Source organism: Hippoglossus hippoglossus, chromosome 20 (genome assembly GCF_009819705.1).
Source record: "Hippoglossus hippoglossus isolate fHipHip1 chromosome 20, fHipHip1.pri, whole genome shotgun sequence".
Classification (NCBI taxonomy): Eukaryota; Metazoa; Chordata; class Actinopteri; order Pleuronectiformes; family Pleuronectidae; genus Hippoglossus; species Hippoglossus hippoglossus.
The window spans coordinates 4,025,564-4,039,370 of record NC_047170.1 but is presented as its reverse complement, the minus strand read 5'-3'; positions in this window follow the sequence as shown (position 1 = coordinate 4,039,370).

The following is a 13,807-nucleotide window of genomic DNA, read 5'->3' as shown; positions in this document are numbered from 1 at the left end:
ATATGAAAGTATAGGCCAGACTGCAAATAAGTATTAGCTTCAGCTATATCTTATGCAATATATTTACATGGCTTAATGTTTTACGTTTACATATTTTATACAAAAATAAAATGCCCTGCTTTTAAAGCTGCACAAATTAGAATTTGTAAATTGGATCAAATCAAGTGACAACTGCTGCTGTTTGCCACAAACTTACAGAGAATCCTCCCCAATGCAGCAGTTCCCACTCAAATCCACAAAGGTTTATTTTCCTGTGCATTGTTTTGGTTTTCTAACTTACAACTTAACTGTTTTGCTTCAGTTTCCTATTTTCAGAGGCCTCGATATATTCACTGTAAGTTACCTGCCCAGCACCAAATAGCAGATTGATAAAACTAGCAACTGGCTGGTGAACCAAGTGGAGCTTGAAGCAGCTTTAGGAGTCAGATTTTTGTTGGTGAGTTGGTGGAGACCAAAACAAAACTGAAAGAACGGTGAATATTTGACTTCTAAATGAATGCTAATGTTGCATTGCGTAAAAAAGTATTCTGAACATGTTAATTATGTCAGTACGTATGTATCATAGACTGAATATAAAGATAGACGACATCGAGCTCCCAAAAAGTAAAGCCAAAGTGTCTCAATCATAATAATCATAAACCCTGCCTCCTCCATGTTAGTAAATGGGACATGGACCAAACTAAAAAGTCAAAGTTACACATCAGATTTTTGTAAGTTTGGTTTAATGAGTAATTTAATGCTATCAAAATGTGGTGATACATCATAATTCACTGAGACTGACTCACGATTGGTGGAGCTTGTGTGTTGGCGGGACCTCGATAGCGCAGCTCAATCCCCCGATTGCTACTGCGCAAAATCTGGCTCTAAATTTGTAAGGTGGCAGCGTTTGTATCCGTAATATTTTAGCTCTATATCTGGATAGTGGGAGGAAGTGGAGACACGTCGTCCATCTTTATATACATTGTATGGTACATGTAGAGTTGTGTTTACAGCTTATTACACTGCCGACCAACAGGTTTAGGGAACAGAAAGGTTCAAATGCATTTCTATGCCACTATGTGCTATGAGGAAACACTACTCATTTCAGGTTATGGTGAATGTCTTCTACAAGTGACACATGCATGTACCTGATGCAGGGTAATGGATGGTTTTAGTGTCCATGTTCAGAAGCTTTCACTGAAGTCAACCAGTCTGACCCGACACTTTTAACCTCAAAAATAGAAAACCCAGCACCACAACCAGCATCCACACCATCCTCCTCACTTCCTCCTCCAGTGACGTCTAATGTTGTTATTGATGGTGGCGGTTGGGAGGCAGACGGAAGTGTCACCTCTGTGTGTCCGAGTTCAGGGAGAGGACACAGACTCTCAGTGAGCCGCTGGCTGACCCAGACAACCCGCCACACAACTGCTAACCTCTCCTTCCTGAAGAGACTCTATTAAGTCAGCGTCTTCTCTATCCCTCCGTCTACCTGCTGTTTCTGTTCCCAGATTTCTTCAGCCTTTAACTGTTTTCTTCCTCGCTGTCATCTCACATCCCACTCTGTCCCCCGTGATCGTACGTGATGGAAGAAAAAAAACTGGCTCGTCATCACATTGCTCTGTGGGGGTTTCTTAAATCTCTGGATATCTGGATATTTCAAGGGCAGGAAAAAAAAAACAGACAGCTATTTCTTCCTTCCTTCCTTCCCACTTTCTCCGGCACACACCCTTGTTTTCATTTGCAGCACAGGGCGGAGAGCAGGAGTTGGCCAGACAGCATGGGTGGGTTTCATGTAACTGGAACTGGTGCAAAGGGCTCTGAGTCGCACTCTCTTCAACTCCTGCTAATAGCTCGCTGCAGCAGATTCAAAGGTTTTTCCCGACAACAGACGACGGAGAAGGCGACTGGCTGCCAAAGCCTAGCTGCACCCAGAGGACCCCCCCCCCTATTTATAATATATACATCAGTCAGCCCTTTTTATAAATCAATTATATCTCAGAGCTTTTCTAAGATTATGACCTGGACAAACAGAAACTGGAGCAGGGCCTGAATGCAGACTGCGTTTCATATGGTGCTGATTTGCACACAGTGAATTCTCTTTTTAACCGTTCAGCTGGCGTCACTGAGAGAAGAAGAATGAGAAGCTGGTCAATAGACTCCATATCAATTAATGCCTGAAAAGGAGGGTTCCTCTCTCTGATTTCGAGAGAACAAAAAGAGCAGCGCATGTCTCTGAAGTCAGTTTGGAACAGATCTTCTCTGAACATCAATGTGGTGATTATTCAAGAGAATGGGAATCTTTCCTCTGTACTACAACAGTGAGAATCGGAGGGTTGAACATGCGCTCACAGAATCCAAAATATCAAAGCATTAGCATAATTACTATTTCAAGTAGAAGGGACCCAACTGTTTCCCCACTCCTCTCTACAGTTTTCTTGCGCAAAAAAACTTCAAAGCCCTTCTGTCGCTGTTCTTTTTATAACCCGACTCTTTCTTCAGCAGTTAGACAAAAGGAGCCGAAACCGAACCGAGGACGTGAGCGCAAAAACAGGCCGGGGCGGTGAAGAAAAAAGGCCGAGCCGTGGGTCTGACATTTCTGTTAGATCCATCACACAAGTTAGTGATTGGGTTTCTCATGGTTTGCAGATTCCCCCAGAGGAGGACGAGTGAGACGGAAGGGGACTTGTTTAGTGGGATGCAGAAAATGTTGTCTTTTTTCATTTTATTTTTACGTAACGGCGGTCATTATTCATTCGGGACTGGGGAGCCTATTAAAAGGCATGACTCAGACGAGATTCAGGTCATCGTGTGAGGGGTAATAAGCAAACATTTTCTGAACGAGTGAGGGGGATAGTGAGATAATGAGTAGAGGTTATTTGGGTTAAAATAAATACACGGCTACATGCACTGTATTTTGGTTTGAAAACAATGTTTTCGAACTGAAACAATCTCTTTCCACACAAGTGATTTGGCTCTCTTATCCCCGTCCATATTAACACGCCTGAATAAACATATCACCTGATCGCTCACCTACACACATACAAGCAGTTGTATCATTGTAAAATGCAGAATTGAACTGCACAACAGCTGTTAGCAAAGACAACAAGGTCAGCACCGCTTGTAAAGCCGTTTTCAGACATGAACTCCAGAGAATGTCCGCAGTTTTGAGTCCGGACTTTCTCCGGAGTTTGACTTGACCACATATGAACAACACGGGAGGAGATTCTCTGGTCAGACACCGGCACAACAACACAGAAATATCACCAAAAGCTCTCTTGACATCTTCGTCAGTGGCCTCTATGTGTATGGCACCGCTTTTTCATTGCGAAATATCAGTTTTTCATTTTTGCATCTGTCGCATGTTAGAAACGTCATCAGCAGGCCCACTCGCTCGTGTAGAATCCCATGAAAGATCAACTGTTGTTTTCTCACATCGGCTCCCTTGGACATTTCGTAGAGTTGTGACTAGGGGGCCGGCTGGAGAAACTCCAGAGAACATCTGGAGCCTCCCATTTGGCCATTTGCACTAACACCCCTTCCAGAGAATGTCAGGAGATTCTCCGGAGTTCAGCGCATGTCTGCAAGCAGCTCAATTCATTATCCATATTGTTTTCTACACTGGCAGCCGAGGCTAATGGCCGGTGCTTTCTTCAGGAAGATTTGTTTCAGCGGTTCTAATACTCTGGAGAGGTGTGCACACCGGGCAGAGTTGATGTGCTTTCATAACCAAAACGAAGTATTGCAGATGAGGCCATTTATTACACAGGAAGCAGAGAGGACTGCAGTGTTAATCCCTCTCACCTCCTCATTCTTATCTCCCCATCCTGCTACTCTCACTCACACTCTGCATTAAACACAAGCCTGAAAGAAAAAAGAGGAGTGAGAGCTGCATTCAATTTCATTCACAGAAAGCCATTGCCCCTCTTTTCCAATCTGATAATAATAATAACCCCCCTCCCCCTTTTTTTTTTTTTAAAACTTAATTGCTTCTGGCCCCACGTCAGAGGCAAGAGTGGAAAATTCCACAGCGGTAAGATAACTTCACTCCTGAGCTGCCTTATTCCAAATCAAAGGCATGTGTGAAATTCCATGCCTGGGCTCTGACATCGGAGAGAAGAAGATGATGGAGAGGAGGGTGAGGATGTGGGGAAGACTCAGTCCACCACCACTTCTTCTCCACTGCTGCTTTCCTTTCCCGTAACCTACCTCCTCTTTCACGTCTCCCCCTCCCCTCTCCTCCCCTCTCCTCCCCTCCCCTCCCCTCTCCTCCCCTCTCCTCCCTGGCCTGCGAGTTCCCGGAGAATAAAGGTATTATAGAGGCTCAGGCCCGGCTGCACATGCTCCAAATGCCTATTTAATCAAAAGAAAATAAACCTGGCCAAATTCACATATTGGTGTCTGCATAAGTTAACCTGCCTCGCTGGTGGGAGAATTGAAACCTGCTGTTGGAGCGTGGAGGTTTCAGGCCTGTGTCTCTTTACCCCCACGCCTGCTACCTAAACACAGAAGAGGGAGGCACACCCTGCACGCAGAGGAAATAAGCCCAAATGAAAATATAGCTCTTTATTCACATTCTTAACCCTTACATTTTGGATTGAATAGCTTCATGGAATAGTTGTTTTGTCCCACATTCACGCATGTTGAAAGATCCTGAAATAAGATGAGAAAAATAACCTATTTTGGGGTTTTCAATGCCCCTAAAATAATCAAATGTTTTTTCCTGCTGCAGCAGTTGAGCTTTGAGCGAGCTCCAACATTCAGAGACTAACTGCTCTCTGAGGACGCCTATCTGCCTCCACATCAGCTGGATTCGTACGAAGCCTCCATCCCTGACACAAAAGCGTTTGGGGGCTTTTTCGGCGAACCACAACACAGCTCTCGTTACAGAGCATACGAGGCTGGCTTTTTTGCGGGGAGTGGCCTCCGTCCAGGAAAAAAAAGCATCGACATGCACGCTGCTCCAGTTCTTCGCCCCGCACGGCCTCTTCCTCTCTTTGCTCCGTTGTCCCAGACAGGGCTATCATGTTACCATAATGAATCCTTTTGAGAGGAAAGCCCCTGTCTCTCCCAGGCCCCCAGTCAGGCTCCGAATCCCCCACCGCAGCCACCGCCAAATCTGGGTTCCTCTTCGCTTCTTTTTTCCAGCCCCTCCTTGTCAACGTCTGTTTCGTGAAGACCTATAATGAACTCCACCCTGCCAGCAGCAGACATGCAGAACACCAACGTCAGCTTCCTCCAAACTCCCGGACAATGATGCGTATTTTCAGGGATCCCCCCCCCCCCACTCCACCCCCCGGGACATTGAGGTTGATTTGTTGTGCCTTATCAAAAGGACTAAGGCTACGAGGTATTCAACATGCCAAACCTAAACATAAAGCCGAGGATCGAAATGAGCAGTAATAGGCTTGTTAATAGGCTTTCCTGACATTAAAGCCCCAGGGAGCTCGACCCTCGTGACCTTTCTCTAGGTGACCTATTGACTTCACTTGAGGGGAGCATGCAAGGCGGCATCATGAACGAGATTGATCGCTACTATTGAACCCAGCAGCACGTGGAGGGAAATACTAAAGAAAAGCGATATATTACAACCATATTTAATGGTTTTCAGAAGTAACGTGAAACGCATAAAACGCCACTGCTGAGGCATAATATCTGAGTGTAATGTTTCTGCACTAATCTGCTCTAGCTTTTTTTTTTTTAAAGTTGGCTATGCAATAAGAAATAATTCATTCTCGGAAAACCTGTTATGAACATTCAACAGCTCATAATCCATCAGACAGGCAGGAAGCAATGTCACTGTCAGTGGCACCCACTGGCACTCCAGGGTACGTCTGCAATCACAAGGCTCATCTGGAGCGACTGCAGCGACTCTCACTTTTCCTACAATGGACAAAAAATATGGTTGCACTTACTGTCATTGGCTCCTTCCCCCGCCATATGTACAGTAACTCAGAAAATGACTTTTTCATACCCACTTGTTTGTCGACAGCCATTCGAGGCGACGCAAGTGCAAAAGTCCAATTTTTCAAGGTTGACAAGTTGTTGGGTTGTCTGAGTGATTATTCGGCTGCTCTGTCTCACCCTCCCACACACTTGCACACTGCATTATGTTCCTAAAGGAGCCAGCTAGAGATCAGCTGTATGGGTGAATAAATAGAACAAAGTTTTCAGTGAACATATTTGGGATAAAACTCACGCTGTAACAAAATCAATCAATCAAATTTTACTTCTATAGACCATATTCACAAATCACAATTTTGTCTGATGGGGCTGAACAAGGTGCAACTTCCTCCGTCCTTAACCCTCAACTAGAGAAAGGAAAAACAATGTTTTTGTCTTTGAACATTTTACATGTTTGACTTGTTTAACTTTTTTATCTCTTATTTAGAATCCCCAAACATTCTTCTATCCATCTGGATAAAAACAAAATTCCCTCTGTTGCATAATATGGCAGCTGGAGAGGCCGTTCTATATAAATGAAACCTCATTTTAAAACCATTATAATTATCTGCATTTTTGTTTTTCAATATCAAGGTTACTTTGTGCTGTTTTACTTGTTTTTTTTACATTTTCTTCCACAATAATGTGCGAGAAACAATAAACAAGCATGAAAGTATGTTATATCCAATTGCATTTGGTTTATAGAAATACAGCAGCAAATTGGACTTTTTTCTTTCATGACAGTTACAGTCAATACAACAGAGTTGTGGGCCACATTTATTTTAAGAATAATGTTGTAATTTGACAGAAAAGGCTGTATTATTGCGAATAAAGTTGTAACTGAGATGAAAATTGCAATATTACGATAGTAAAGTCGTAATTTATTGAGAAACAGTCATAACTTAACAAGAAAAAAGAATAAAGCTGTCCTGCTCGCTGGAGCTGTTTTTTCTTGTAAAATTACGACTTTGCTCTAATATTACAACTTTATACTTGTAAAATCTGTGATTTCTGCTCGTAAACGTATGACTTTATTTCTCGTAATATTATGACTATATTCTCGAAATAGGAATTATGGTCTGTAACTTTTGTTAAATAAGCTTCTGGGTTTGTCAATGATCATCAAGGATATGCCTTTCTGAGATATCCTCTATATTTGCTGTCAGATGTTATGATCAATAATATTTCTAAGGGGTAAATGCCTATGTGTCATGTGATAGTTCTTACAGTGACGAACCCACAGAGAATTACCACCTTCCCTCCACCTACGCAGAATTTCTGCGACTCCTTCCGCTCATTGTTTTGGTTTCAGATCCCACAACTTGTTGGGTTCATTCTGTCGCTCTCGTCGGAGTCATTTGCAGACGCAGTAAGCGGCTGGTTTCATCAACAGAATCTCTAAAACCCTTCTGTACACAACCTGCCAAGCACCAAAGACCAAACCGAACAAAGTTAGAGACAAGCTGCTGAATGTGAAACACACAGGCGATTGCTATGGGCCATTCCTGAATAGAAATGACAGAGAAGTCAAATTAAACAATTTAAATCAGATACATTAAAAAAAGTGCAAGTCAATCAGTGTGGCCGTCCAGTCGGTCTTTCACCTTTCCAGGCAGCCAGTCTCTCATGTCAGTGGCCGCTACAGATGCTCGGTAATGAGCCGGGAGCCTCTGATCCAGTCGGCATCGCCACATTCCACTGCCTCTAATAAGCTGATAGCAGCTTCATTAACCACACTATGAACCTGCACAGGAAGTCAATAGGGGTTTTATTACGCAAGAGGAACCAGGGGCAGTTTAATTGGAGCCAACGAGGAAGGTGGGAGTTGCTGCAGGGGGAGGGGGGGGGGGGGGGGGGGGGGGTAATCTGCGTTTCATCTCTGCCTTTTCTGCGATTCTCCCTGATCTTGAGGAACTCAGAGACGAAACATAGAAATGTGCTGCAAAAAAAACCCCGGATAATGCTCCTGTGGTTGAGCTTACGTCTGCTCCCCGTTCTCTCGTTCCTGCTGCTAACCTCAGTGGTGTCGTGCCGACGGCAGGCGTCAGGAGCTGTTTGAGGCGAGGAGAGGTGATGTCTCACAGAGGCAGGCTCTGGATGTATTTTCAGACGTTTTAGGAATTTATGTTGATTCTTAGAATGGATACCAGTTGGTTGAGGGGCTATATTTATCCAACGTCTCAGTGTAGATTATTCATGTCAGAGTGCAAGAGGTGATATCAGATCTGCACTCCCAATTTTAGTGTTAAATATGAGATGTAGGCCTTGTTCCCTGTGACAACTGAAACACATATTTACGTATGCTTTGATGATACAGAGAGAGTACTATTGCCCTATTTTTGTATTTTTCTTAGAATAAAAATCTGATTCCCCTCCCCATATTGCAAACGCAACACATCTGGATGAGTTCATGTGACAGTGTGGGGGTGCAGCTGAACACTGGGTCCCTTCGACAATCCTCCAACACAATGGTGATCTATGTGTGTCTGCCAGCAGAGCCACTCAGCACACACAGAGCTGCCTTTGTGGCTTCCTCCCTCACATCCATATTGTCCTGAGCCGAGCCCACCAACTTAAGTGCTTGTTTCCGTCCTGCTCCATGTAGTATCTCCTTCCAGGGAAAAGAGCCATGATTCATTCTGTCTTACACAAGCTAAAGTGCACTAAGTCAAAATTTGATTAAGACCGAAATCTGACTTAACCTGTAACTGTATATTTTAAAGGAAGTTCACAAGTGAAATGTGCAGCTGCAGCAGCAAAAACCGCTAGAAACAGCAAAGGTGAAGCTAGAGCCAAATCCAGCAAAGCTAGTTGGAGATAGCCACAGCTAGCCTCGACCAAAACTGGTGGTAGACCATAGACTGTAAATAAACATAGATGACAAGTGTCTGGTGGTCATAAATCCTGCCTCCTAAGTACACATTCTCAAATATAGTTTCTTTCATGTTGGGTACTTCTTATCACACCGTTTCTTCAAGTGTTTATTTTTCCAGTGTTTGGTTTTAATAAGGTGAACTGTCATGATTGACAGCAGAAACTGACTCACTTCAAATGTGAAAGATGGTCGCATCCGTATTAAGGTTATTTTGGCTTCCTTTTTTTGGGAGGAAGTGGAGATGCGTCATCCATCTTTAATTACTGATGTGGTTGACCAAGAACTGTACGTCAGTCCAGTACGGCATGTCCAGTCATTCAACCACCAAGTTGCTACACCATGAAAGACAATGTGATCATATCAGAGGTTCTGTGAGCTTGTTGAACTTTTAGTTTGCTTAGGTTACATTCTGGGGAAGCGTATTTATGTTCCCACGTTTCAAACATTGACCCCACCTATTGTGTACGGATCCAATTCAACCCATTTATGCTAAATAATTCATGAGCACATTACCCTTTTTATTATTGGAACAACAACCCTGAGCCCTTACACCAAATCTAACGCTAATAAGCTTCACTGAGGAAATAAGGTCTCTGAAGCGTAGGCTTATTATTTTGAAAGCTAACTGACAGCAGTGGGTACCAGAAACCCCCTTTTGATGAGTTCATGACAGATTTAGCGAATATGCTGGGAACATCTCTTTCAAGTTCCCACCACATGCTGTAGAGCAGGGGAACATACGACCCTGAAAGAGCACATATGTAACACACAACCTTCTGTATGTTCCATATAAATATGTGAAACATATATGGATTGGGAACATAGCATGACCCCATAGGTGTAAGTTCAGCTAAAACAATGCACTTCAGTTTTAGAAGCACTTAAGATATTTGAATGAACCAAACTTACATTTTACTACATTTAAATAATGCAGCAGCTAAATTCAGTGATGAATGAGTAATGGATCCTGCTGGAAACACTTAAACAGTAGCTCTGTGAATATAGTGGAAAACACTATTTTGGTTTGGTTACTTTTATATCACATATTTGGGTCAATTCAACTGTAAAATCATTTATTACTTCCATTCCAAGGTGGCCATTAACAAAACGCAAATGGAAAAGCTGAACGAACATAATTTGTTTGCTAATAGCTGTGTGTTTCAGTCGTTAATGTTGTGTTTAAAATGAGGAGTCTATAAAAGGCATCTATTATTTTACAGTCACCGTGACAATCCCAAACCCCCCTTTTTTCCTTATCTTCAGTTTCTCTGTAGTCATTTCTCTCTGCCTGTAAAGGGCAGCATGAACATGTGACCAGTGTGCATCAGAGGCTGTGGGTGGGGGGACACAAACAAGTAATGTCAAATGTAGCTTCAAAGTCATTTGTGCGCTTTAATCACATTGCGTGTGGCATTTAGATGGTTGTGCTTCCTCTAACAGCTCCTAGCAGCAGCTGGATGGTGAGTTTGAACAAGTCCCTCTCTGTAGGGCACCGGCACCGTCTGTTTTCCGTCTGTCTCATTTAATTTCCGCTGCTCTTTCTTATGCACAGATCTCCAATTTGTACTTACTGGAATACAGTGAGGCGGAGAAAAAAAAACACACTCCAGTATTTCAGGAATTCACCAGCCACCTACAAATGGCATCTGAAATTAATTGTGCGTGGAGGAGTGGAGCGGGGGAAATGTTTTCCGTAGAAGTGAAACACGTGAAGGTTGCCGTCGACGCTGCAGGAGCAATACCGCCATAGGAAAACAATCTTTTACGCTAAGGGGGGAATGAAATACTGTGGCTTTGATTGGAAAAATAATAGAAAAAAGAGGAGACCCGACTTTCTGATTATAAAAACAGAGCCTCTGAATTGTATCTTTATGATTTCCTGGAATGAATGCCATTACGTCTGAATGGATGGGAGCCAACTCAACCCAAACAGAGACTGAAAAGATGTTAGAGGGATATGCTCCACAGTCCAACACGTGCACATGCATTCTTTTTATGCTGCGACACAGAATATCTGTAAACATTAATGTCCAATCTTTGGACCACAGCGAACTACTGACCAGCAAACTTCTTCAAGCCGTGTTGCTCAGCAAAGTGAACAGTTACACTGTGCATTTCAAAATCCAAGACATTTTATTCTCTTCTTTTGTTTACAAAAAATATTAATGGAGACATATTATGTTTTTGTGTTTTTCTTTTCTCTTGTGTATTGTGTTTGTTCGTGAATGTAAAAGATCTGCAAAGTTAATAAAGACAGAGTCCACGGTAAAGGGAGCTGGTCTCCACCACAGAACACATACGCTCCTGAAGCTCCTGAAAGACCTCGACATCGTGACATCACATGACATCACGATGCCTAACATTTTCGTAATGAACGCCTAGTGGCTGGTCCCCCCCCCAGACAAAACCAGGTAAAGAGTGAGCAGAGGCCGATGTTTCCTACATGTTGACCAATCACAACAGAGTGGGCCAGCTGACCAATCATAGCAGACTAGACTTTATTAGGAGGGGGGCCTTAAAGAGACAGGTGCTAAAGCCAAGTGTTTCAGACAGAGGCTGAAAAGAAGAGCTGCAGCAATGACTAGGAGGAGGAAAGTACTGTTTTATGAACATTAGTGTACGTAAACCTTTTCATGGAAAAACCCAGATTGAAATTATGAACCTGAATATGCGTAGATTATATCTCCTTCACAACGAAACAAATCCTTGTGGTCCTCAGGGTCATTTGTACCTCACAAGGGGTCGTAAGCCAAATAATGTAACCGATGCTGTAACCTGTTCATGAACCCAAAGCTTTTATTCTATGGTGTTAGATTCATGACTTATAAAAAAATAAGCCTTTGTCCTTTCAGAGCCGAGTGTGAACTTGACCTCGCCTCATGACTGTGCATATGTGTATTCATACGAGTGTGTATCTTCTCAGCCAGTTGTGTCCAGTGACGGGAGCCAAGGCCGGAGCTGACGTGCCGGCTCTCACACAGCTGATAAGGCCCTCGCTGGCCATGGTGCAGACTGTAGATTAAGCTCTTATAGAATAGGAAGGAGAAATCTGGCTCATGAGGATGAGGAGGGACAGAGGGATGTTAGCGATCAACCCTCCAGCACCGGACCAACATTATTATCTCCACAGCCCCAGCCCTGTATCCTCAACCCCCTCTCCACTCCCACTATCCTTGGAATAGCCTTGTCTATAGCCTCCTTTAGGGGCCGCCCACTGGCCTGAGGCTCCATATCCTGAGCTCTGCTGATTCGTTAAGATGGCCGAGGATTAAATCAATAGTACATTTGAAGGTCCCATACCATTTTTATAGATAATTAAATAAAACCAAATTAAGAGATTTTAAATTAAAAAGAAAAAGAAATTTAAAATAAGTAGATTATTAAAATTCAAAACTCAATACTGATCCCAAAGTCCAAACGAGATATTTTTTATTCTTCTGCACAAATTACTTTCCTCTGCAAACGTCAGGGAAGTAAGGTTACAGGGGAAAAACTCAAATATCATAAATGTAGCTTTGATTTTGAGAAAAATCTGTGAAAGGGGAGTTTTTTCTCCCCATCGTCACCAAGTGTTTGCTCATTGTGGGAATCGCTGTATTTCACTATATGTTGTCAGGTCCTGACCTAAAGTTTAGTAAATTTTATGAGAAAAAATAAATAATTTTCTCATAAAATTTCGACTTCTAACATCACAACCATTAAAAATCTTACCAAACATTTTTGATATTTACCTCATACTATTAACTAATACTTTCATAACTGTAAGGATTTTAATCAAGTTGTGATGTTCACTCGTGTTTGATTTAACAACACATGTAAATTTCACTACACTACTAAATACTTTTTGCAGTTATATAATTTCTCCAAAATTTCCGGATAGTTTCCAGTAATTTCTTGTGGAGCTTCCTGGAAAGAACAATGTAATTTGAAACTTTCTATATAGTCCTCAACAAAAGTGATCTTTGAATACCTGGACACATAAAAAAAAGAAATCTGCTCTGGATCTTATATGTACAAAGTCAGTGAATCACTATATTTTGGTTCACATTTCAAACTTTGCTGTACTGAAATTATACTATTCAATATATTCATTATATTCATCTTACAAGTGTCAACAGAAACGTTTTTGTTCCTTTCATGTTGCCACAGCAGGTTTTCTCATCAGTCGACAGCAGGTCAGCTGAAAATGAAAAAATAAGAAATGTGTCCACAGGCCAGCCCACAGTTCAACATGAATTATATATGACGTTTTATATTATATTCCTCTTTTCCCTGTAGTGAGTAACAAATTACATCTTTCCAGGACTCTTCCTTGGAAATTATAATGAAATTACAAACCAGTGCAATAAAGCGTTACCAGGATTACATTCAGTCAAGAGCTGAACTGTCAATGCCTGTAAACACTGCTCATCAGTTTCATCCTCTTCCTGGCACAATGGCAGCTTTGAAAACAAACATCTAAAGGCATGTGGGGGTATAAATGGCGCACCTAGAGCTCCAGGGACTTCAAGTGTCACATGTATATATGGGGCATGGCATCACACATGCGGGGTGTGTTTCTATGGATACGCAGCCACGTTATGCAGGCAGGGATACAGTGTGCTTGTGTATATGTGGTGTGTGTGTGTACCCATGCGACAGCTCACCTTCCATCGCAGCATGCGGCCTCTGTCTCAACAGGGGCCTGATCTGGCCGGAGCTGAATGGATGCAGCCACAAATACTGTCCAGCGAGAGAAAGACTCCGCAAACCACGAGGCCGCGGACACTCCGATGTGTCAGTCGCCAGTATCTTCTGTGCCACGCACCAATTAACCACCCGTGCATCCCACGCTGAAACAATGGTGCTGTTGGTGGGTACAGTAAGTCCCAGGCATTCCCATGCACCGCACACACATCGCGCTCTTTGCCGAGTTGGCCGGCAACAAATTTACCTCATGTTTCCATTGTGTGTGGGGGGGGGGTGCGGAGACACTCTGCACAGGGTGAAGCATTTTCACTGGGGTCACTT